We start from the raw sequence: 24,756 nt of genomic DNA, 5'->3' as shown, positions 1-24,756 counted from the left end.
GTTTAGGTACATTTTGTTGGGTTTAGGTATATTTTGTTGGGTTATAATCATTTTGTTGGGAGTAGGTTCATTTTGTTGTGTTTTAGTTGGTTTAGTGTAGGGTTTAGGTATATTTTTTGTGCGGTTTTAGGTTGTTTTGGTACATTTTGTTGGGTTTAATCGGGTTTAGGTATGTTGAGGTGGGTTTTAGTTTGGTTTAGGTACATTTTGTTTTAGTTCCGTTTAGATACATTTTATTGGGTTTAGGGTTTATACTGAAACCAAATAAAAGCCAAAGTAAATGGAATGTTTTTCTTTCTATATTTTCCATATTTTAATATATCATATAAGAGGTGTGGGTGTGTGCGCATTTAATTTCATTGTTATCGTTATATGAGCGACGAAATAAATAAATAAAGCACCATGCCGTGGTGCACGTGCCTTGTAAGCCCCGCCCCCTGCTTGTTGAATCCAAAATCTAGTAGAGATTCCTGTATCACTCCTCCTGCACAGCGCGCGCTCTCAGCCCCTCCTCGCGCCTGACAGCAGCTCATCTTTATCCAGGTGGGAGGGAATTTAAATATTGGTCTCCTGTAATTTACTATTAATTTAAAGTTTAGTTTCAGAATCAGATCTAATCAGTTCTGATCTCCTGATTTACTGACTGCAGCTGACAAATCAAACAGCAGAGATCAGACTTCGGATTACTAATCATCTGATTAACTCAACTAAATCACAGTTACCAATCAATCTGACGGAGTGCGTGCGCGCAACTTACTAATGATACATTTTGTAGCTTCTGTTTTGTTTGCACGTGCTTGTACGTGCAAACGGTTACTTTTTGATCCGTTTAGTTACATTTTGTTGGGTCGTAGTTCGGTTTAGGTACTTTTTGTTGGGTCTAGGGTCATTTTATTGGGTTATAGTTCGATGTAGGTTCATTTTGTTTGGTTTTAGTTCGGATTAGGTTCATTTTGTTGGGTCTTTGTTCGGTTTATGTACTTTTTGTTCGGTCTATGTTCATTTTATTGGGTTATAGTTCAGTGTAGATTTATTTTGTTCGGTTTAGGTTCACTTTGTTGGGTTTTAGTTCGGTTTATGTACATTTTGTTTGGGTCTTAGTCGGGTTTATGTACATTTTGTTAGTTGTGGGTAAATGTTTCTGCTGGATTATAGTTCGGTAAAGGTACTGTTTGTTTGGTTTCAGTTCAGTTTATGTATATTTTGATAGATTTGGGTAAAATTTTGTTTGGTCTAGGTTCACAATGTTGGGTCTTAGTTCAGTTTAGTTACTTTTAGTTTGGTTTAGGTACCTTTTGGGTTTGTGTTATGGTTGGGGGGCAATTTGGCCACTAGTTTTTAAATTCTGGATTGTCCAGTGCTGGTTGAGTAATGTCTGGACTTTAAAAACAGAAGTTGACTGGAAAGATAAAGCACTGATCTACAGCTATTGTGTGCAGTTATACTGGAAGAACTGGGGTGGATGAGGGTTTGGTTGGTATGCCATAAGTCCTCCAGCATGCTGTGATTGCCTTACTAAAAAATCCAGCTTAAGACCAGCTGGTCATCCATAAAAATGGATAAATCCCAAAATGATGATGTTTTATAGAGTAGGTTAATTTTTGACTGGCTGTAGATATTGTTGGAGTATTGTATGGTATAGGGCCCCTTGCTATTGACCCTGAGGAGGTGGGGGAGGGTCTTGGAGAGGGTACACAGTGTTCCAGCTCAACGTGTAGCTCAGCGTGACTTGTGGGCGGGTTCATGTATGTATGCATGTATTCGTCACATATGTAGCCACTGACACACTGACACAAAAAACCTTCTATCTCCATTTTTGTCGTTTTTCCCTTATTTGTCATAATGCCAATTAGGCCATTACTCCGTAGATTAAACAAAAAAATAAATCATGATAAATAATCCAATTGAAATGCTCATAAATTGCTCAAAAAATCTTTTTACGTGTTTCCCTACTCTTGTAAAGTAATCGTTTTTAGAGACACAAGATATTTCATTGGATTGTTGCATTTGGGATAAACCTCCAAATAAATCTCACATTGTAGTAGCAAAATAATCTTAACATTTGGCACATTGTTGGTGATAAACTATGGGTAAATGCACGAACTAATCATTTTATTAATAAACATTTCCTGGCAAATAGTCAAATCGATCAAAACTGATGATAAACATGTTATGAAATGATTCGTTTGCATATGCACAAAATCATGCTTCAATAAAATTATGAAATAAAGCACTATGCCGTGGTGCACGTGCCGTGTAAGCCCCGCCCCCTGTTTGTTAAATGCATAGTCTAGCAGGGCTTCCTATATAACCCACCTCCTGCACAGCGCGCGCTCTCAGCCCCCTCCTCGCGCCGGACAGCAACTCATCTTTATCCAGGTGGGACGGAAAATACATTTGATTTGTTTTATTGTTTTATCTGAAGTTAATTGTCTAAATCAGATCTGATTTCTCCTGATTAACTGGAGCAGTATCTCCAGTAGAGGAACTGAATCATGTGTTTACACCTCACTGTGTTACTGTTGTTGTGTACCTAAATTTTTGTTGGGTTTAAACTGAATTTGGTTGAATTGAATGTAATTGCAGTTACGTTGGAATGAAGTAGCATTGGTTTTGGGTTCAAGTTAAATTTGGATGAGTGGAGTTGCATTATTTTTTTTTAGTTTAAACTTAATTTGGTTGAGTTGAATGTAATTAATTGCATTGTTTGAACGTAATTGCTTCGGGGTTAGAAAGTAATTGTATTTGGGTTGGAAAGTAATTGCATTTGGGTTGGGTACGTTGAATCGTTGAATTTGGATGAGTGGAGAGGAATGCAGTCGCATTGGGTTGAGTATAGTTGTATTTTGTAGCGTTTAAGTAGTATTTGAATGAGTGGAGTTGAATGCAGTTGTGTTTTCGTTGGGTTTAAGTTGAATTCAGTTGAGCACAGTTGAGTGCATGTGTGTGTTGGGGGATGTGGGTCAGTTCAGATGGGGTCACATTTGGTGTGTATGGGCTTCTCTGATCACTGTAGTTGAATGCTGAATTGCATACCTGTCAAGTCTCCCGTTTTGGCCGGGAAACTACCGTATTTTACTCTTCTTTCCCGCCGTCCTACCGTATTAGTATTTTCCCGTAAATTTCCCGTATTTTATTAAAATAAAAATATATATATTATTGAGGATACAGGGCACTGACCGCTCTGTGTCTCTTAACCAATCGTGGAGCCGGTTCAAGGAGAAAGTCCCGCCTTTCAGGAGAAACAGCCAATCAGCTTGCAAGGAGGGTCAGTGTGGGGAAGCCCCGCCCTCCTCGCTGTGAGTTCAGGCAGCTAGTTGGAGCTGCTGATGTTAAAACATACATGCAGCGATTTTTCTAAAAGAAAGGTAACGGTAGTCTAATCATGGAAACTGTGATGAGATTTTTCTGATAGCTGCTTAAAAATACTCCGAAATAAAACACACAGATTAAACCTCTTAAAATAAAAAAAAATACAGCTTGTGACTCAGTTTAACTAGAAATGTGGAGAGGACCGACATTAACTGAACTGATCAGGGGTGGAGTGATCAAAAGGAAGAAGTATTAATTAAAATTTATTTTGTAGGCCCCTTAGGACTAATTTTTACTGATGGAATATATCTGGTCCATGTCCTTTTAGTAAAAGCTCATAATACCATTTTTAGGTCACCAACAGTCATTTTGCAGAATATGTGCACTCTTTGTTCAATTTTAAATCCATTAAATAAATAAAAAATATGTCATATAAAAGAGTGCATTTATTACAAAAAAGACATGAAATCTTAAATAAAAAAGATATAGAAAAGGGTTTTTAATTTGGCTGTATTAAAAGAATGACATATGTAGGAATGTCCACAACATTTCAGATTCTTATAATCTAATTGTAGTGTGTAAGTGGTTCACATGTGGTTATTTTAGATTTTTTGTAAACCTGTTTTAAAATGTAAGAGATACTGAAACTTCGTTGGGCTGGTGGGACGGCTTTAAGCGGACAGAGGAAAATATCCCTTATTTTTAAATCTAAAACTTGACAGGTATGCTGAATTGTCTTGTGCTGAATGAATAATGTCTGGTCTGCAGTTTGGTTTTGGTTCATTTTTGTTTGGGGTTTTAGTTCAGTTTAGGTTCATTTTGTTGGATTTAGGTTAATTTTGTTGGGTCTAAGTTTAGCTTAAATGCTTTTTTAAAGGGTTAAGGTTCGTTTTATTGTGCTTTATTTTGATTTAGGTGCATTTTGTTGGGTTTTAGCTTGGTTTATGGGTTATGTGCATTTTAGATTAATTCAGTTGGGTTTAATTGAGTTTAGTATTGTTTGTGTTGGTTAGGGGGTTGGGGGTTAGTTTTGGCCACTGGTTTTAAATTCTGGATTGTCCAGTTCTGGTTCAGTAATGTCTGGACTGTAGAACTAGATGCAGGTAGGGCTCACTGGGGAGATAAAGCACTTATCTACAGCTCGTGTGTGCAGTTATACTGGGGGAACTGGGGAGGAACTAGGGTGGATGCGTGGTATGGTCGGTATGTCTTTAGTCTTTCAGCATGCTGGCTAAAAAAATCCAGCTCAAGACCAGCTGGTCATCCATAAATATGGACTTTTTAATGGAAAAATCCCAGAATGATGATGTTTACTAGAGTAGGTTAATTTTTGACTGGCTGTAGATAATGTTGGAGTATTGTATGGTATAGGGCCCCTTGCTATTGACTGAGGAGGTGGGGGAGGGTCTTGGAGGGGGTACACAGTGTAGCTCAACGTGACTTGTGGGCGGGTTCATGTATGTATGTATTCGTCACATGTGTAGTCACTGACTCACTGACACAAAAACCTTCTATCTCTATTATTTTTGTGATTTTCACTTATAGGTGCTAAGGCAAATCAGGCCATTGATCTGTACACTGAATAGAACATGAAATTATAATAGATAAACCAATAGAAATGCTCATAAATTACTAAAAAAATACGTTTTCCCCTACTCTTTAAAGTAGCCACTTTTTTAGACACACGATATTTTTATTAGATTGTTGCATTTGGCATAAACATCCAAATAAATATCATATTGTAGTAAAATAATAAATAAAAATAACCGTAGAAAATATCACATTTGACACGTTTATGGCGATACACTATTAAAAAAACACCAACTAAGCCTTTTTGAATTGATTAAAAAAATACATTTTATAAAATAAATTGTTTGCTTGTTGCTCATGCTGGTGGAGCAGACAAACAATCAAGCTTCAATAAAATAAATAAATAAATAAATAAATAAAACACCATGCCGTGGTGCACGTGCCGTGTAAGCCCCGCCCCCTGTTTGTTGAATCCATAGTCTAGAAGGGCTTCCTACATATAACCCACCTCCTGCACAGCGCGCGCTCTCAGCCCCCTCCTTTCGCCGGACAGCAGCTCATCTTTATCCAGGTGGGACGGAAAACACATTTGATTTGTTTTATTGTTTTATCTGAAGTTAATTGTCTAAATCAGATCTGATTTCTCCTGTTTAACTGGAGCGGTATCTCCAGTAGAGGAACTGAATCATGTGTTTACACCTCACTGTGTTCCTGCCGCTGCTTCTTACACGTCTTTACTAACTGGGGTTTAATTTAGTTGTAGTTTATTGGGGTTCATGTGAAATTTAGTCGAGTTGAAAATGCTTGAATTCAGTGTGGGTTGGATTTGGTTGAGTTAAATGTAGTTTGACTTGGTTGAATGTATTAAATTCGTCTGGATTTAGTCACATTTTTGTTGGGTTTAGGTTGAATTGAATTGAATTTGAATTTGGATGAGATGAATTGAATGTAGTTGCCTTTGGTATTAATGCGTTTGAATTAAACTGAATTTGGTTGAGTTGAATGTAATTGCATTTGGGTTGGAAGGTAGTAGCATTGGTTTTTTTGGGTTTAAATTGTATTTTGATAAGTGGAGTTGGAATGTAGTTGCATTTGGGTTGGGTTTAAGTTAAATTTGCATGAGTGGAGTTGAATGTAGTTGCATTTCTATTTTTATTTTGGGTTTAAACTGAATTTTGTTGAGTTGAATGTAATTGCATTGGGTTGGGTTTAAGTTAAATTTGGATGAGGGGAGTTGCATTTGGGGAGGGGTTAATCTGAATTTGTTTGAGTTGAATAATTGCATTGGGTTAAATGTAATTGCGTTTCTGTAGGGTTTAAGTTGGATTTGGTTGAGTGGAGTTTAATGTAGTTGGATTATCGTTGGGTTTAAGTTGAATTCAGTTGAGTATAGTTGAGTGCATGTGTGTGTGTTGGGGGATGTGGGTCAGTTCAGATGTGGGTCAGTTCAGTATGGACTCGTCTGAGCACTGCAGTTGAATGCTGGATTGTTCAGTGCTGGATGAATAATGTCTGGGCTGCAGAAAGAGTGACGGACTGGGTTCATGAAGAGCCGGGGATGTGGGGGGGATGGTTAGTATGCCGGTAGTCTTCCAGCATGCTGTCATTGGTTTATTTGGCTGGGAAAAGGTGGAAAGATGGAACACAGGATGAGCTTGTTTGGTTGGGTTGGATGATGCTAATGCTAAAGTCAGTAGAGAGTGGGTAACTGTTTGACTGGTAGAAGCTAGTAGAGTATTATGGTGTATGGTATGGTGTTTTATGGAGCGCCATTGGTGTTGGCCATGAGGAGGTGGGGGAGGGTCTTGGAGAGAGTACACAGTGGCTGCGTCCAGAAACTTTTGCTACTCCTCCATTCCTACTCCTCCTCTCCTACCCCGGAAGAAGGCGGAGGAATCGAGGAGAGGAGAGGAGGAGGAGGAATGGAGGGAAGGAGCTGTAATTGGGGAAATGGGACAGCTGATCCCTTTTAGATAGGATGTTGACTACCAATGAACTGAGCCAATCACAACGCTCACTTTCAGCACGTTTCAGAACATTACTATCACACACAGCTAAAAATTCAGATATTCCAATAAAATAAAATCCTGTTTACTCCCAGCCGCATTTTAGGCCGCATCTCTGACCAGTGACTCTGGCAGCCCTGTCTGACCTCAGCCTTATGAGGGATTCAGTTTCCTCATCAGTCCCTAAGTTAAAATAAATAAGTAAATAAATGAATTAATTAAAATTATATATATATTATAAATAATATATGTTTTAATATGTATAACATGATACACATAGGGTCATAAATATAGTTTTACTGAGCATACAGTTTATCTAAACTATAAATTATATTACTGCTTTACTGGCTGTTTAATTAGATAAGGAACCTAGTTAATTATTTTGTTTATGACGTATATTTGGGCGTTGCCTTCCCCATTTTCACGTGCTCTGTGGGCGTGGATGCAGTGATGTCATTAAAAATCCTTAAAAGTCTTCCGGAGTAGGATACACTGATGTAACCTCCGTTGGAAGCCTACTACAGGTGGATTTTAAGCGGCTTCTTTCGTCTCCTACGGTATTCGGACAGGCGGCAAGATGGCCTCACAAAATCAGTTTCCGGGTCACGGAGGAGAGGAGGAGGATCGGTAGGAAAAAGGAGACACTTTTGGGGTTTCTGGACGCAGCCAGTGTTCCAGCTCAACGTGTAGTTCAACGTGACTTGTGGGCGGGTACATGTATGTATGTGTGTTGTGATTGGCCCACAAAAAGCTTTTATCTCCATCTCCATTTTCGCCATTTTTCACTTTGTCACAATGTAAATCTAGCCGTTGATCTCGTGTTGCATTGCTTAAAAAACTCATGACAAATAGAAATGATTATAATAATGTTTTTCTTTTTCTAAAAAAGTACTATTTTGGAAATATCCAATTTTTTTGCACTGGGTGTTACATTTACGACAAAATCTTGCATTGTCATAATATTACAATAAATGGACAAAAATGATCAAAATTAGGTAAAAAACAGTTAACATTTACCTAAGATTGATTAATAATATTTTTTTTATTCACTTAATGTGAATTTTTTTTGGCAAATAGGCTAAAAAAATTTAAGCATTTTTTTTAAATCAAATCCCTTTTGTGATTTCTATTTGGGCATATATATTTATTTATAGTTCCAACGTTTTTTGAGCTGGAATAGCTTTTTATCAAGTCTTAATAACCTCAACGGTTTACATTTTTCAGGTTTAATTAGCTTTAATTAGCTTAAGCTGCTAACCATGTATGGACTCAATATTTGGATCTTTTCTGAAGCTTAGTTTTGTGTTTACTGGTGTAATCAGAGTGATAATTCAGTTTAGAGTCACCTGGAATAGTTTAGTTTTCTCAGAGTCTTCATGAGGTTTATATATGTAAATGTGCTGTATTGTAAAAACTCCTCTAACTGACTGAGCTCTTATCTGTGTTTGGTTTAGGACAGATAAGATACTCGTCTGTGGTGGAGGGATGAGTTCTGGCGTCTCTTTAGTGGAGCTGAGTGAATGGCGCTCATTGTTTTTGAAGTCAGTCTTAATCTAATCAGGCTGCATTTGGTCCTGTGTGAGGTAATCACCAGCAGGACTCCTGACACCTCTCAGTCTTTAATCTTGAGTTGGGGGGGTTGGTCATTAGCATGTCTGATGGTAAAACTGTGGCTTTTCTCAGTTGGGTGTTTTGTTTAATGGTGGTAGTATGGGGGGGTACCAGCTGCTCAACTATCTGCTAAGTATTTACACGTTAATTTATTACATAGTGTTATGCGTATGTTAATGACACGATTGGGTCACTACAGGTGCAACATTTTCATGAAGTATAACATAGAAAGACTCATTTAATATGTCAATTGTGCATAACAAGCTACAACCACAATAATGATTAAAAAATAGTAAAATTAAGCTTATTTAGAGTACAGAAATCATTATAGACTGCATAATGGCAGATAAATAAAATATAAAATTGGAGAGATTGTACAAATGTTTGAATATATTTAATATGATGATATTGTTTAAGTGATTAATCCCAAATTTTAAATGCATTCATAAAGTGTAACATAAATGGCCCAAAACTTTCATTTCTTTAATTCACTTTAATTGTATTAAATACGTTTGGAAATGTATTTAAAACAATCTTGTATGAAACAAAGTATATATAAGCCCATATATGTATTCCACATTGGATAGACACAACAGATACCACTGATTGATTCATTATATATGACCAATTATACTAGTGCATCAAAAAAAAATTGGAATATCATCTTAAAAAAAAAATATTTCAGTAATTTAATTCAAAATGTGAAACTCATATTTATTTCTTTTATTGTTATTACAGCCAAAAACAAAAACCCAAAAAAAGTGTCTTGTAAAAAGACAAATTGGTACATTTTCAGTGTGGGCAGTGTGCCAAGTCCTGCTGGAAAATGAAATCTGCATCTCCATAAAATTGTCAGCAGCGGGAAGCATGAAGTGCTGCAAGATTTTGTGGGAAAACAAAACTGCACTGACTTTAGACTTGATCATATAACACAGTGGATCAACACCAGCAGATGACATGTCTCTCCAAACCATCACTGATTGGTGGAAACTTCACTCTAGACCTCGAGCAGTTTGGACTGTGTGTCTCTCCACTCTTCCTCCAGACTCTGCTCCCTTGATTTACAAATGAAATGTAAAATTTACTGATGGTCAGTGATGGTTTGGAGAGTCATGTTACCTGCTGGTGTTGGTGCAGATTTCATTTACCAGCAGGACTTGGCACACTACCTGAACTTTCGAAAGTACCAGTTGGTATAATATATTATTTTCAATGATATTCCAATATTTTGAGATGCACTAGTATACAATAGATTTATTTAATACTAATGTGCATTTAATACCCTTAAATTTGAAAGAAATGAAAGATACGTTAGTGTCCCATGACTTTTGTCCTTGTAGTTTACACACTGTATAACTGTGGGTATATGTCATTTTTGTATATTATGTATTTTATACACACACAGGATAGGACCTCCTGTTGGCATGTTAGCAGGGGGCTCTGTGACTACCAGAGCTGCATGCCTCAGACATGTGAGGTGGGGGATGGAGGGATGGGCGGAGGGATGGAGGGATGGGTGGAGAGTGGGATGGAGGGAGGAGGTCCTGAGGGATGGTCTCTGGCTGCAGTCGATGGCCTAACCTTGCGTAAGACTGTTAATCTGCCCTGTTTACTGCAGTGATGTAACCCTAACAGCATCACTGCACACTATACTGTTTATTACTGCAGTACAACATTAATATTATGATTATATTAAACATAAAACATGCACAGGAGACCTTAAACCTACAGCAGCGTAGTCAACATCATGAAAAAAGACACAGTTGCAGGGAGATGGATGACTGGATGGGTCTGAGGAGCTGTAGGTATTTATATTATCTAAATGTTGTGTATTTCATATTTTTATATATTAGTTAATGTATGCAACATTTAGTTGACCTAATATATTTGATAGCATAATTTAAAATTTTTATTATCAATGATTCTAGTGTTTTGAACTTGAGAAAAATTATATTTTCAAAAACTATAATGCAGATCAATTCATATCCCTGCATTTTTAGTTTAAAGTGCTGTTAAAAATACAATTAAAAATAACCTATGGTTTTCAGAAAAATACAGATCCACACATTCTAAGATTAAATAATTTTTAATAATCAAGATTTTAAATTTTTTAAATAATTAGATCCCTATAAGACATGAGAAAAACAAACAGTTTTACATAAAAACCCTTCAGATTCATATATTTTTAGATTTTCAGAAAAACAAAAATCAGACCAATAAATCTATGCAACATTTAGTTGACTTGAAGTATTTGATGGTGTAATTTAAAAATTATATTATTAATAATGCTTTTTGTATTTTGAACTTGGGAAACTCATAACTTATGTTTTAAAAAAATACAGATCCACATATTGTCAGATAAAATACATTTTAAATCCATATAGTTCCAGATTTAAAGAGAAAATGAAAATCAATATTTACAGATTTAAAAAAAAAAAGTTCAGATCCACATAAGAGAAGAAAATTAAACACAATTTTTGTTAAATAAAAAAAGCTCATATATATATATATATATATATATATATATATATATATATATATATATATATATATATATAGATTTTCAGAAAAACAAAAATAAGATCAGTAAATTTGTGTTTCAAAACTCAGTAGCAAATTTCACCACCTCACAAGCTCAAAACATAATAAAGGCTTGTAATAAATAAAATTATTACTATAAATACAATTAAATAAAAAATGTAATCTTAAATTACACCATTAAATATTTAATTTAAGTTTAATAAATGTTTCATACATTAAATTCATTATGCCAGATTTTAAGCTCCACAGATTTGTTATACAAGGTGATTTTAGATGAGAAAAATTAATGAATATATGTAAACATAAATATGTACAGTATGTTATATAGGAACTGAAATATATGTAGGAATATTGGTACAGCAGTGTGGTCCAGTCCTCCTGTTCAGCTCAGTTCAGACAGACCCTGCCGGCTCTATTGTCTGAATACTGGCGGGTTTTTCAGCTCAGCAGACAGAGGGAGACCCTCTGTTCACACAGGGACCCCCACCACACACACTCGGGGAGGGCTCTGAGGGAGGAAGGGGGAGGGGAGCGGGAGATATGGAGGGCTGTGATTGGCTGTTTAAATGAATGAGACAACTTCATATTATTGAGATGTCTCTCATTGGACGGGCTGGGAGCCAATGGACTCTACAGCTCAGATGGACAAAGAGTGTCTGTTGTGTTTCTAATATTAGATATAAAGGAGTGAAACTGGATGTATGGATGGATGAAAGAAAAGGAAGGTCACATATTGCAGTGGCCCACTTAACAGAAAACAATCAGTATATAATAATAATAATAATAATAATAATAATAATAATAATAATAATAATAATAATAATAATAATAATTTGCAATGTGAAAAGTAAATAATAATAATAATAATAATAATAATAATAATAATAATAATAATAAATGCATTATTTCATTTGCAATATGAAAATATATGTTAAATATTTAAGCTATGAATTTTATAACATTTTATTTAAATGTATCATATTTATACTGAATTTATAACCTGTAAACTTTGTATATAAGGTGCACTACAAATATATAGTTTAATTTCACAAATGATTGTAGTATATTTAAAAAAAACTTTTTAATTACTTTTTTTTTTTGCTAATTTTCATATTTTAAATGTTTTTTATTAAATACATTTTAAAATATATGGAGCTAGAATCCTCAGAAATGCACCAGAACCCAAAACAAACTAAATGGTTTTAAACCATTTAAAACTAAATAGCCTACATTTTATTTTGTTATTTAATCTTAAATAAAGCCATTACAGCATTATTGCACAGTATTGATGGTTAAATTTAAATAATAATATAAAAAAAAATGCTGCATACTTTCATTCGCAATATGAAAATAAAAATATAAATATTAAAAAATGATATATTATCAAGTTTTATAAAGTAAAAAATGTTATTTTATGCAGTTTTTTTTCACACTTATTTAAACTGTGAGTACATTGAGGGTGGCACTCATTTACAGTGTAGCTGAGCCAATACATAGAAATTAGATTAATAAATAAAGAGATATTATATATATATTATATATATTATAATATATTAAATTATAATAAAATAAAATAAACTATAAAATAAAGTAAAAGGACAGCTAAAACAAACCAAAATTGAAAAAGCTACTTAAAAATAAATATTGGACCAATAAAGAAAAATTGCTTAATTGTGCAATATTTTTACATTTATCAAAACCCCTTAATTTTCCCTCAAAAACTTTTATCTGTTAAATTGCTCAAGATTTTACAGTAAACCCTGATTGGACGAGTAGGAGCCATGTGTGTGTAAGATGTGTGATCATCATGTAGTGTCTTCAAAATGTTATCATTCAATTTGTTGCAGCAGTGATTCAATCCATAAAGCTCAGTGAGATTACATGGTCTGTATTTGTTTTAACTTATTAGTTTTAGTGCAGTGAATCTAAATCGTTACATTTTATGAAGCTCAGACCACAACCAGGGAGAAATGAGGAACCCGTCGCTCTGCCGGAGCTCATTCTGCAGAGTAATTTGATGATGCAAGTCCTAGCAAGTCGCCAGGTGTGCAGATTTTAGGGCATGTTCATTACTTCAGGTGTGTTGGGGAAATGAAGCTGACAGAGCAGAAATCTGGCTAAAAGTATTGGGACACCTGCTCGTCCGTTGTTTTATTTCAGAAATTTAGGGTATTAAAAAAAGAGTTTATTCTGTTTTTTGTTGGAGTAACTGTCTTTACTTTACAAAGTAGACTTTCTATTAGATTCTGGATTTATTAGAACTTGTCTACCTGCTTGTTGTACATATACACAAACAGACAAGGAACACCTGGTGAAGGTAACAAGGGAGCTGGGTCATAAATGAAACACAGGTGGAAATACTAATTACAGGGTGGGGCTAGGGACAGAGACAACAGAGAAGCAAAACAGGGCTTAAAGATGTGCTTAAAGAGCCACTAAACCCTAAACCACTTTTTTTCTATTAGTAGCTGAAAAATGTTCCTTTTGAAGTAATGAAACATATCAGTTTTGCTTAAAATTTGTATAAACATCTCCTAACCTTTAAAAACTTGTTTTTTATTGTAGTAATTTCTGCCTCTGCAGTGCCCTCTCAGGTTCAACTGTGCTATAATTTTGTAAGCAGACACATAATCACAATATGCAGATCAGTCAATCAATACTAATTGCAGCAGCTCAGCCAATTAGCTCTCTCTTTTGCCCTGCCCCTAAACCCATACATCACTCAGCAATTTTCAGATTTGAGGTTTAGTTACCCTTTAAAAAGAGCACATGGCTAGAAAAACAACAATGACTAGGAGACACAAGAACGGTTGCCTTAAAAAAGAAAACTGTCAGAAACTGTTGGACACACCCAGTATGCAAATAGATTGTGGCAGAAGCCAATGGAAAATATGCTGCCAATGGCAACAGACCAAACTCTCAGTTGTTAGGAGTTGGTTCAACTCCAAGATCTCAGTTTGAGTAGCACAGTAAATGTGCCCACAAATGTTCAACTAACTCAAAATAGTTGAGTATTGTTTGGAAATATCCAATTTTATGTAAAACAGACTTAAATCATTTGAGTTTAAACAACGCAGTGCAGGCATTCCTCCACCAGGTTCCAAGTAAAGCAGTTGAAGTATGTTAACTCGCGTCACCTTGACACGGCCAGTATGCCGTAGACCTCCAGCCAAGACTCTCCACCATGTGTAGAAAGCCCAGTGGCTTAATCTGATTATCTGCAGGTACCGCTAACAAACTGCTTAGACAGCTTACTGTAGTAACCACGCTTCACCTTGACTTGACGGATTAGAGGCACCTTTTCAGCCAAGCGTTTGATCTCCGCCAGAGAAAACCCCTCCAGCTTCTCGCTGTGGGCTCCTGGTGGTCCTCTTTTTGCCCTTTCTGCCCTTCTATTAATGCGGCTTGCTAATTCCAATTAATCCGACTCTTCTCTCAGCTGATTAAATGGAGCCAGCCACTGTTAAAAAGGTCTGATGGTGGTTTTGGGGACCTAATCCGATTCTGCTTCGTGTTTTTTGGATTTTAAGCGAGATTAAAGTAGAATCTTTGCATTGCGATTGATGCTTGAGAGTGACCTTTTGTTACGTCATATGTGGCAGACTAGCCGCGGGGATGCTAACAGTGGCTAGCATGCAAGCGAAGTGGAATAGGGTTATATAACAGCAAAACAAAGCTGGCAGGGCCATGCGGTTCAGCATGAGCCGCTAGCACGGAAGGCGTACGTGACTGGAGAGATGGGGATTTCAGCATGAAGAGGCACGCTAGCATTCGCTAATGTTGTTTGGGTTATTTTTGTGCTCTTGGTGAGGGTGGGGATGAGATTTTGGAACTTTGTTAGTTGGGAATTGTATAGACTACATGTTGCATACTCTTAAAGAAATGGCTTGACTGAAGACTCTATGTTTGAGAATTTTACAAATGTCATCATTGTTGTCTAGATGGTCTTGGTGAGGGTGAAGATTTGGTTTTGGGACTTCATAATTTGGGAATCACACAGGCTTTATAGAGCCTAGTATTAGAATACTTGTTACATGTTACTAAAGGAATGTTTGGTCTCAACTTGTGCATAATCAGTCACTTTCTTCACCATACTAATCCAGCAGTAGCATCATTGGACCAATCTCCTGCACCTTTTGGATGAACATGACTCATTCGCTAAGGTCGTTGTCGTCATCTTAAGGTTTTATTAATTGGGAATTGTACCAGTTTTTAGAAGCCAGTATAGACGTCTTCTTGTTGGATGTTGTTAAAGAAATGGCATGGAAACCAAACATTCTTGAGTATTCAGTCAGCATTATTGGACCAAGCTTCTGAACCATTGATCTTGTTAGCATTTGCTAATGTGGTCTTCATTATTATGTAGAGGGTCTTGGTTATTCGGGAATCGTAAAGGTTTTAAGAGGCAAGAATGGAGTATTTTGGTTGGGTCTTCTCAAAATGGAATGGATTGACATGTCATATTTGTAAGTTTTTAGTGAATTTGGCCATGCTAATAACGGTTCAATAATGTTACTGCTGGTTTAGTATGGCTAAATTGACTAATCACTCAAAAAATGTTTGGTCAAGCCATCCAATCAAGCAAAGGTCCCTTTGGCCATTTATTAAGCTTGTAGTTGGAGTCTTGGTGGGGTTTTGTGACTTTGATTAATTGGAAGTTGTACACATTTTTTGAGAGCGTCATTTGGCCAATCATGCAAACACTCGGGTTAAGCCAGCAATAGCGTTATTGAACCAAGACTGATCCTAGACCTTTTATTCTTAGTCCATCTTATTTCACTTCAAAGAGGCATGGTAAAATTCATGATTTGTTAATGTTGTTGTCTAGATGGTCCTGGAAAAGGAGAGATTGGGGTTTCGTGGCCAGTATAGACTAAATGTTGGGTGTTCTTGCAGGAATGGTTTGACCAAATGTGTGAACTAATGCTAAGCAAGCTTCTGGACCTTTTGGTCTTGGAGATCTTGTTGCAGTGAGTGAGCTTGTGTGGAGCGTTGAACAGATGGGCAAACTGTATCCGACAAGACCTGGAGGTGTTTCTTTCTTTCTTTCTTTCTTTCTATTTTTTCTTCTTTTCCTGTAGTGTTGCACCCAGTGGAAGCCACAGAGAGCATGATCTATTCTGACAGCTGGCGGGGCGAGTTACTGAAAGAGAGCGAGAGAGAGAGAGTCAGTCACTCTATCTGATTGGGTGGGATGGGCTTTTATAAAAGGGAAAAGCTGTAGCGAGAGCTTCCTCAGTCGCAAAGTAGATCCCGGTGCGCTCGCCTGCCTCGTCCCGGCGGTTTCCACTCTACGAGGAGTCCGCTTTGCTTGGCTTCTGCAACCGCAGAGCTTCAAAGAGTCAGTTGGGACTTTCCTTCCTGCCTTGGAGCAACTTGTAGATCTTCCGTCGGGCTGCTTTGATTCTGCTTTTCACTTCTTCAGCAAGTAGAAGTGCAACCAGGTTGGCAGACTTCTCCTGCACGGAGTATGCGTATTTGCACCTTGTGTTGTACCTTGTGTTCCCTCTTCCTGGTAGCCATGTTCAATTCCTACACATGTTGAGCGTTTTGCTTTGTTTGGAACCTGTTGAAGCTTCTGTAGAACTTTTAAGGGGGGTTTCAATTGAGAAGTGTGGAGGAACCTTCAAGAAAAGGCTTTGGTGCTTTCTTGAAGGGTCTTCAAAGCACCTTATGGGGATCTTCCTCAGTTTAAAATGGAAGAACCCCCAAAATTTCCACACTAAACTAAAATATTTTAACAGTGTAGACTGCCTTTTTGTGATTGCTTTGGTCCCTACCCTTTGCCAGATTGGCTAAGACCATAAAATCCCTAAAAGTTCTTCAAGGAACTCGTATTTTAACAGTGCAAACTGGATTTGAGACTCATTGGCACCTTTTTGTGAGATTTTTGCCACAAATCAAACATCGTAAAATTGCCCCTTTCATTTCTTTATTCTTGTCCAACCTTACTTGATACCAAAACATTTGATTTTAAAGCTTCTGGCTTTTAACAAGCTGTTATGTTTTTTATTTACTCACCCTTGATGACAGATTTATGGGAATTCCTGTACTGGTGTCTGTAATTACGATGGGATTGGCGTAGCTCTTTAAGTTGAGCTTGCTTTCTGATTCATTGCGGTCAGTTTTCTGCATCCACGGCTGGTCAGATCCAGCTCAAACATGCTTATATAAGTCTCACATTCCCTCATTTTTTTTTTTGCTACCTTGGCAAGCGCCAAGTAGGTCAAACCCAAACCCGACCCACATGAAGTGTCAGAGTGCAGCAGGCACGCATGTGGAATGGACTCTCTGCAGGGGTCTGAGATCAGGATCAGCTGGACTTAGTTAGGTTTGACGTCGTCGCCCAGGGGTAGATATGTTCCCTTTGTCTGGCGTCGACTGGTTTTGGCGTGACAGCGAAAACATATGCAACATAGATCAGACTTTAATTTTAGCCATTAATGCTAAAAAAACACTGAAAATTAGTGTGAATTGATCTGGAAAGTGCAAGTGTTGATTGGTAGAAAATGGTGTCACAATGTACGCACTTAAAATTGAGCCAGTTCAATACGTAATTTTAGCTGAATCAATTCTGGCTACTTTTAAGCATAAAAGTCCTTCAAAGCCCTTATTAGTGCCTATCATTTGACTTCTATGTAGCATATTTTGCATATTTTGAGTAAAGTGGTTTCTTTCCATTTTATTTTTTGGCGAAATTCATTTTTTTCACTTATAATTCAAAGAAAAATGGTACAAAACTGTTTTTCCCTTTGTTACTTGTGTGCTACCCTTAATTGTCTTTAGTACCTTTTAATTAAGAGATATTTCTGTGTGTATTTTTAGTATTGTACCCGTTCCTTGCAATTGTTGGACCAATATTATTGTACAAAGGTTCATTTGCATGTTTTTTTTTTTTTTTTTTTTTTTTTTTACTTACCTGAACACAATCCGACCAGTACATTACCCATTTTCCTCAATTCATATGGTTATTTTTGGTTGAATTAGTTTTTTATATGTCTAAAAATCTGATATAAGCCTTCAATTCTCAATTCTGTGTTTATGTTCATTTTCTCAACATCTCAGACATTTGTAGGCCCTACTTTCTGTTCTTCTGTAAATACAGGGAACACTTAAAAAATAAAATAATACAGTGTACTAAAGAGGAATCAATCAATTTTTATTAAAGATGACACTAATTTTTGTCTCTTTTCCTCTCCAGGTCCATCCGTGGCCGTTAGCTGTTGGTTCGCTCCAGTGTCCTACTCTCAAATCTGCAAATATGATCATTAGACTGGGACGCTTGACTCCTGGATACTTCCGCCTCCTGCAGGTACGTGTATATATATATATATTGGTATATGTATATACCAATATATATGGTATATAGCAGTGTGTAAGACTGGTGGAGGAGAACATACCTAAACATGCATAGAAACTGTGATTAAAAACCAGGGTTATTCCACCAAATATTGATTTCTGAACTCTTAAAACTTTATGAATATGAACTTGTTTTCTTTGCATTATTTGAGATCTGAAAGATCTGCATATTTTTTTGTTATTTCAGCCGTTTCTCATTTTCTTCAAATAAATGCTCTAAATGACAATATTTTTATTTGGACTTTGGGAGAAATGTTGTCTGTAGTTTTATAGAATAAAACAACAATGTTTGTTTTACTGAAACATATAGCTATAAATCGTTTAATGTTCTCAATGTTTTCCAGAGAGCTGTAATGTTTCAAAATTAAAAAATCACTTTTTTATGCATAATACAAAATTTTTATTTTCCATTTTAGCTGCACATCTACTAAATTAAACCAGTGTTTTGTACACTCTCTATAAAAAATACACAGTAAGGTTACTATATGTATCATTTATTACAATACAATGGAATATTGTTGTGTAATAAATAAAATAATGAGCCTTATTGATAAAATCAATGAACCAATAGTAGTGTTGGCCATTGTCAAAGTCAGGGATTGATTAGAAAACCCTTAATATTGCTTTGAAATTTGATTCTAATGGCTTTAAAATGAATAATACCTAATAAAAAATATCATTCATGATAAGTACGTGCCCCAGTCTATGGGATGATGGCATCCAGTGTGAATTCACCGTCTCGCCCTTGCCCTGCTGAGCTTCAGTTAACTGTGAGAGGTTAATCCTGGGCTGGCTTACTGTCGCCGCGGCACAATAGAGCTGGTGAGCTGAATTAAGGCCCTGTTAACTTTGGAAATACCAGCTCGGACGTTTCCGGTGCGTTGTTTGGTTGGGTTTCACACGCACGAATGGGAATGCAAAAATAGCGTGAGAACCACGGTCAAGATTAAGCACATAGAAATGGCTTTATTTACTTATCTGTTGATTTTGTTTGATGAAATCTGCTAAAATTAATAATTTAATTGTTAAAAAAATTTACATTTTCTCTTTATTCTGGTTATTGAAGGTCATTCCACACACTATACAAATACAATATCACCCAAAAACACTTCATATCGCTTCGTGTCCTAAAGTAAGAGTGAGAGTAGTAAATAAATCGCACTTAAGCATCTTAATCTTCAGCACCTTCAGCGCATCTCTCTATTCTTAGTCGTCTCTAAGTCCGGTTCTAATCTGTCTGTTTTAATGGTTCTCGCTGGAGGCTTGTTAAAACCTGATTAGCGGCGCCACCTTGTCGTTCAACATCCGCATCAGTTTTCTGCTCCAGTTGGCGCCGGGCGGGGCGGCATCGCTTTGTGTTTAAAGCGCATTTGAACTGGAAAGACTGGGCTTTTACAGTATGGCTTATGTGGACCCCCGCTGAGGCCCACCACTCACTTTTTAACCCTGAGCTACTGATATAATAGCAGTGATTCAGTTATTAGTGCAGCTGTCTCACCCAAAAAAAAAAACTTGTACCTTCATTTTTTGCCATTTTTTTCTTTACATTGTGTAAAAATGTATAAAAAAATTAATGGACCAATAAAAATGCTTATTGACATTGTATAGCATCATATATATATATATATATATATATATATATATATATATATATATATATATATATATATATATATATATATATATATATATATATTTGTTTTCCTTATAAATAACCTTCCGGGCATACTAAATGAATGTATATGGCAATATATGCAATTATTCCTATTTTTTTTATATAGTTGCACGCATATATGTATATATATATATATATGCGCAGAGAAAAAGTCATTTTTTTGTATCCGTTACGATTTCATTTATGATTATGATTTCACTTATTATGGTTAAAAAAAACCCCAAAGCAACCTGGCCCTATGTGATAAAGTATTTGCAACCAAAAAATGAACTAATTTAACTCATTCATTGTTCTGTAAAAAATTAACGTTATTTTGCTTATATAAGAAATACTGATCTTAATTAGTCTACACAAATTAAGCAGCGGTCACATTTTCCGATTCTTGTGTCCAAATTGAAGCCAAAAATCAGTGATTTCTGCTTGATTGAGGTCTTACTTCACTCATTTTGAGACTCATTTTGAAAAATCTTACAAAGAAAAATTGCTTTAACCATTGGCAGACTTTGTTTGCTTAATATAAGCATATAGGATTCAATTTATATATTTATTTGTCTAGTTTTTCCCCAACTGATCTTTTTTTTGCAGTGTAGGACCATATGAAATGTATTTTTCACTAAAAGTATTTATTTATTTATTTATTTTATAACATTTCTCAGGAAAAGTGGGTACAAAACTCCCACCACTCACTTTTTGAGCCTGAGCTACTGATTTGATTGCAAGGGACAATAAGTCAGATAGTTCCCTCTTTATATCGTTTCATATTAAATGCTGTTTTAGAAGTTGACAAAGTTAGTGGTGTGCCGTATTGTATCATACTTAATATATCATAAAACAGTAATATATGATTTTATGAATTAGCACTGTGGCTAGTTTTTGCTAAAGAAATGCTCCATCTGACCAGCTGTCAGAACCACTTTCTGTAAACGCCTAAAAGCTCCACCCCCTCCTTCCCAAAAACACCCAGCCTTCACTAAATGTTTAATAACTCTGTTCCAGTTGCTCATCCGACCACACGGCCGTATATAAAAGCTTCCGTTATTACTGTGGCTTTATGAAGTGTCAGTAAAGCGCTAATGCTCGGAATAAGAGGACGTCCGCTTTTCTCTTTTTTAATCAGGCTGTTTAGCTGCGGACGATAAACCAGAACTGAGAAACGGGTTCACCAGCCAACAGTTCGGAGGAGAATTGATGTGTGACTTATCTAAGAGTTTAAAGAATTGATAATGATGAAGTAGGGCGTGCAAAGATGTGTCGAAGGTTATGAGGCCAGATATGGAAGCTCATATCTCAGTTCTTGTAATTCAGAGTGAAAAAATTATATTACGGCTCTTGCTGTTTCTGGACTGGTTTGGACTTTTTGACAGTTTGGGTTACCAAACCAAAAAAGTATGTGTTAAATGGGAGTAAACCAGGGAACAAAGACCACAGTTTGGTCCAACAAAAAGAGGTATTCTTTGTCTGAATCTACTGAACCATGGTCCAGTTTTCCTGCCGTGTGAAACACTTCCATGACCAATTATTCATTATTCCATGAATTCAGACCAATTACAAGAAGTTGAGAAGAAAAAAAAGTGGTGTTGTGCCAAAATCCACCTCCTCTTGGTGTGCAGGATCATCACGCAGCAGTATGGACACAAACGCTTAGACTGGGAATAAATTATTTACTGTAACAGCAGATTAACCCTTATTTACAAACAGAAATAAAACTAGTCTAAGGATAATCTTTTACACTCATTCTGCTGCAGGGCGATCGCGTGCATGTTGGGAAAAGTGAGAGCTAGAATTCAGCACAACACCTGAAAAACAAAGCAACTCACCCAAATCTAACATAACTAACATTCTATAAACCAATTAATATGAATTATAGAGAGACTCCGCCAACAAAGCTGATGGCCAGTGGATGTAGTAAAGCTCTTTAGCCTAATCACTAAACTGCAGTGTGAAAACTGACAAAGCTAACCACACCAAATACTTTATATACAATGCAACAAAGACACAATGCTTGATGCGGACTCTGATACGACTTTCAGGTGTCTAAACACCTTAAGGGCCCTATTTTAGTGATCTGTAGCGCATAGGCCAATTGCGTACCACACAGATGGATTTAGGGCTTGTTGCTAAATCCAGCCAATTCACCTTGCACAGCTCGAAATGTGCAAAAGGCACAAACTAACTCTCTTAAATAATCATGGTTGTGATTAGGGCAGAACATAAAATAAACCAATCAGTGTGCTAGTTGTCATTACCTCCAGACCACAACGCCCATTAGTGTAGATTTATCGCTAAAATCTGACTATTTTAACAGCGTTGGCACATGGCGTAAAGATAGACTGTTGACTGGGTGTAAGATGGCAAAGACCATCAAGACACACCTTATGCAGGGTGTAGAATAGGACCCTAAAACTGTCGAACATGTGGACCTAATCAAGAGTTGAAGCATTTGCAGTCAGGGGAGGTCTCAGAACATTGCAGTGACTAGCAGTGACCAATCACAGTCAGATGGTGGAAGAGTTGATATTAGGGGGAGGTCTCAGAACACACAAAATAGTCAAAATGGTGTTGATCTGGGCCAATCACAGTCAGGAATAATTTCCAGAACAGAAAATTAAGACTCAATTAAGGGGGACTTCTTAGAACAAACAATGTGGGAGTTTGACCAGTCGTTTGGGGGGGGGGGGGGGGGGGTCTTATTATTATAGGACATTTCTAAAAAAAAACAAAAAACAAAGTACTAAGTGGAATGTTTCAGAATGAAGGATGCACGGTGTTGTTTTATCCAGAAATACGTAATTTTGCTAACATTTTTATTCTTGTTTGTCTCTTTCTTTGTTTTGTACAGAGGCAGGTGTCCGGCGAGATCCAGACGCAGCCTCAGGACCGAGCCTTGAACCAGATCGCCATGATGCTGGCCATCATGGGCCTCAGTCTGTCCTACTACAGCGCCAAGCAGATGACGGAGAAAGTCCAGCGCGTTCCTGGACACTGAAGATTCCCTGAACTCCGGTCTGAATGAATCCCGGAGATGATGAAACCAAACAAAGCCAAATGGGAGATTAAGATTGGAGAGATTGGAGAGATTGGAGAGATTGGAGAGATTGGAGAGATTGGAGAGATTGGAGAGATTGGAGAGAAAGAGACTGAGATACTGAGATCAAAGAGTTTGTCCGGCACTTTCCTTACACTAACTCACGATCACAAACACCGTAAACCTGAGTCACTGGATTAACACTTCACGTTCACCATGAGCCACCAAGAGTTCAGGGCTGCTGTTGAGGCGATCCTCTGATTGCAGATTGCAGATCGCAGCTTTAGCGTAGCCGGGAATTGGAGAACAAATGAACGACTGTCCAAGATGGCGTTTCATAGAGATAGGGGGCAGGTTTTATAGTCAGAAGAAGAAGAAAGAAAGTCTAATCTGTTGAGGCCTGGATGTCGGTGGTTGCTGTGGTATACACTCCTCCAAAAAGTTTATTTTGAAACACCCTATGGTTCTGTGTGTTTTTCTGTAAGACCTTTTGGGATAATAACGTTTTTAAAGGGAATAATCTATTAGCATAAGAACCAATGCTTTTTAAAGGAATATAATACTAAATATTATTATTACTATTTGAATACTGTGTTTTAATGTATTAAACAAGTATCGACCACAGACCAGGAGCTTTCTGTACCACGTAACCATCGACAGCAGGTTAAATATTCACGAATGGTCATAAAAGGCATGTGAAAAGTTTGTTCTTTAAGGCGGTATAGATGCAGATGAGGTGCCACAGCGAACTCTGAGAACTCTGTACACTGTAAGACCAGTAAAAACGAAATATCTATCTGTTCGGTGTTTGATGCTGTTACCACTTTCACTATACTATCCAGAGCAATGCAAACTATAAAGTAGCCTGTAAATCACTTTTTTTGGAACAAATCAACGCGTTTAAGGGACTTTTATTCTTTCCTACTTTATCGGAACTCCTTTTTTCTTTTGTATTCCTCACATTTTGTGTGTTTTCGTTAAAACTGTGTAAAGTACCTAGTTAAGTGTTGACTGTGACTTTTCTAATCTGTTTGAATGCATGAGTGTGAAACTTTTGAACGATGTGAAACTGTATTATTGTTACTAATGAATTTTATTGTGATGAATGTATATTGCTATTTTTAAATAAATGAACGAATAAAAGCTGTGAAATTAAACAAAATCAAGCTATGAATCAGTCTGAACAATTTATTTTATTTTACAATTTTTATTAGAGTAACAAGGTTGTATAATATATAAGACAAATAATATATGATTTTATGGGGACCTATTTAATAATAACACATCTCTTACTCTCTGAATAGCACTTTTCTTATAATATGTATTTCATTTCTCATTTTTCTCCCCAATTTTGCTACGCAAACTTTCCCGCCCATTCAGCTGCCACTCAGCTGTATATCCCACAAAATAAGGAGGGTGAAGACCAGCACATGCCTCCTCCGATACATGTGAAGTCAGACTCCAGCTCTTTTTGAACTGCTACTGATGTAGCATTGCTGAGTAGCATCACAGCGCTAACGCTTGGAGGAACGCTCAGCGAATCGGTTCTGATACATCAGCTCACAGACGCAGCCTTGTGCTGATCCACATCACCCTAGGAGTGATTAGGGGAAAGAGCGCCATCTACTGTATTCACCCAGAGAGAGCAAGACCAATTGTGCTCTCTCAGGGCTCTGGCAGCTGATTGCAAGCTGCAT

At 36.7% G+C, this 24,756-nt stretch overlaps 1 long non-coding RNA gene across 4 annotated transcripts; it reads left to right on the top strand.

Annotated features, from left to right (window-relative positions):
* Positions 1-449: 449 nt before the first annotated feature.
* LOC103039351 (uncharacterized) lies at positions 450-24,233 on the top strand. 4 transcript variants are annotated; one of them, XR_007427170.1, is made up of 3 exons: positions 450-543; positions 18,202-18,312; positions 22,874-24,233. It is a non-coding gene; the product is annotated as an uncharacterized LOC103039351 (long non-coding RNA). The 4 variants fall into 4 exon arrangements; XR_001518340.3 differs by lacking the exon at positions 450-543 and adding an exon at positions 2,279-2,379; XR_002651290.2 differs by lacking the exon at positions 450-543 and adding an exon at positions 5,313-5,413.
* The last annotated feature ends 523 nt before the right edge of the window (positions 24,234-24,756 follow it).

Source organism: Astyanax mexicanus, chromosome 1 (assembly GCF_023375975.1).
Source record: "Astyanax mexicanus isolate ESR-SI-001 chromosome 1, AstMex3_surface, whole genome shotgun sequence".
NCBI lineage: Eukaryota > Metazoa > Chordata > Actinopteri > Characiformes > Acestrorhamphidae > Astyanax > Astyanax mexicanus.
The sequence above is the reverse complement of the archived record's forward strand: the minus strand, read 5'-3'. Positions and strand labels throughout refer to the sequence as shown.